Source organism: Ursus americanus, chromosome 9, assembly GCF_024610735.1.
Source record: "Ursus americanus isolate L20-20 chromosome 9, mUrsAme1.1.p, whole genome shotgun sequence".
NCBI classification, from domain to species: domain Eukaryota; kingdom Metazoa; phylum Chordata; class Mammalia; order Carnivora; family Ursidae; genus Ursus; species Ursus americanus.
This window is the reverse complement of record NC_142135.1, coordinates 41,911,789-41,914,133: the sequence shown is the minus strand read 5'-3', so window position 1 is coordinate 41,914,133 and position 2,345 is coordinate 41,911,789.

The following is a 2,345-nucleotide window of genomic DNA, read 5'->3' as shown; positions in this document are numbered from 1 at the left end:
CAAAATGTTTACCACCTATGCATATGGCGTGTGATGCAAACAAACAGACCAACGCTGTTGCACATTATACAATCCCACCCCAGCCGTGCACAGAAACCTCTGAGATTAATATCCATCTTGCTGTTCAAATTGAGTACCACATTATGACATTTTATATTGACAACATTATAAGCTGAGATGATACATTTTAAACTCGATGAGATGAATGATCTAGTAGGAGCAGAAAATAGGCTGCATATCTGAACCTTATATGAACTAGGAACAACTCATGTCACAGTCTGTTTGGAAATGTTACAATGTTTGCATAAATCCATTGCTTATGCATAAGCACCAGGGAACTGGAATCCTGAGGCAGGCAGTAATCTGTAAAGTTCTTGTGGCGCTTGATAAGCGTGCAAGACGCATCTCACATTCTCCTTGGTGAATTGCAAATGTTTATGTAAGAAAAAGCAGATAGCTGCAGATTGTATGAAAAGATCAAGGCCGATTTCTGCAGTAGGGATTGGAAGGGAGCTGGAGAGGACGGGCCCAGGGAAAGGAAGGGATGAAGACCCCTTCCAGTTTACTTGGACCCCTCAAAACAAGCAAAACCCACCTGAAGAAGTAGATGTTTGCTCCAACTACTTGTCCTCACATTCTGTAGCTGTCGAAATTGTTGGGCACGTCAACTGTTTTAGTTCACCTCTAAAGACAGAGCGACGCTACTAATTAAAGTACAAATGAGGACATTCCTTTGCTTCCATTATTTTCTCTTTTCTGGAGCGAGCAAGCTGTTAGCTCTGAAACAAGACAGTTCTATTTATTATTTGTTTAAAATAATGTTGTTGATATATTTTTTTTAAGTCTCCTAAAGGAGTATGCTACTTGACACATAAATTGATAAGAGCTCAAACAGCTTGAAGACTCGGCTTTTGTAAATTTAAAACGCATTAGCATTAGAATTTGATTTACGGGACTTCGCATGAACCAATCCCGCCATGTTTTTCATGCTCCCACCTCACCTTTTACTAAGCACTTGTTCTGTGTAAGGCCTTTTCCCTGTAGTTAGCAAGCTCTGTGTACCCCTGGGGCTGCAGAGAAAGCTGAGATGGCTTTGTGGGGTTTCAGATATTCACCTCATACATCAAGCTTTCTTCTTCAACCCAAGAAAGGGCCATTTCTATTCTCGCATCAGATTAATGGTGGGTATAATTTGAGAAGTGGGGGCCGGGGGGCAGCTATGGCATGAAGTAACACCATGTTCTGGGTGCAGTGTTCCCCTAACTCTTCCCTGGGAGACCCAGCCTCCCTCTTCACTCCAGACCTGTGCTTGTCCCCTGCCCTCTCCTCCCCACCTAGCTCCAAACCTTCTCTCTCCCACTGTATTTGGGTTCATCTGCTAGGATTATCACAACAAACCCCCATAGTCACGGTGGCTTTACCAAACAACAGAAATTTATTTTCTCACAGTCTGGAAGCTGGAAATCCAAAATCAGGTACTGTCAGCATTGGTTTCTGGTGAGGCATCTGTCCCTGGTTCGCACATGGCCTGCTTTTTGCTGTGTCCTTCTCACATGGCCTTTCCTCTGTGTAAGCACAGAGACGAGGAAGATCTCTGGTGTGTTTCCTTTTCTTATAGGAACACTGGTCCTATCAGATTAGGAGTCTTCCCTAAGACCACATTTAACCTTAATTACCTATCTGATGGTCCTGTGTCCAAACACAGTCATATTAGGGGTCAAGGCTTCAGTACAAATTTGAGGGACACAATTTAGTCCATAGCACTAGGCATCAGTCAGGTCACAGCTCAGATCTGCTTTCCTCCTGGGAGCAACCCCAGCCCTAAAGTTTAGGTCAGGTGGCAGTTCTGAATTAAGCCAGAGGTCCCATGACATCTTGCATGTCGCAGCAGCAAACCTGATACTCTTTCCACCCTGTGCCCAGGAGATCTAGTTAAGAGGCTGAGTATGTGTCTGTGAGATCATCACAGAGAAAGTGTTTCCTGAGGCAGACATGTGTGAATCAAGGCCCCAGGCCAATGTGATTGAACTAGACAGCCCCTCTTTGAAAGTGCACCCATTTTTTACATTTGTAAATACAAAAATACAAACCAAGACCTAGGAGACTTAAAAGTAGGGAGTGAGAATCCACAGGAAGTGGAGTTACAATGGTTGACAAAACCGTTAGCGTGGCATCTGGTGCTTACAGTACTGACTGGATTGATGGAGAAGAGACTTAGGGTCTGTCGACTTAAGGGTCAACACAGCTCAAACTGGGAGCAGATTGTGAGCTGTGTCTGGAAGCTGCCAGCCACTGTATTTGAGATCCACCAAGGAAGTCACACGTCACTTCCCTCCTTCCTTGGA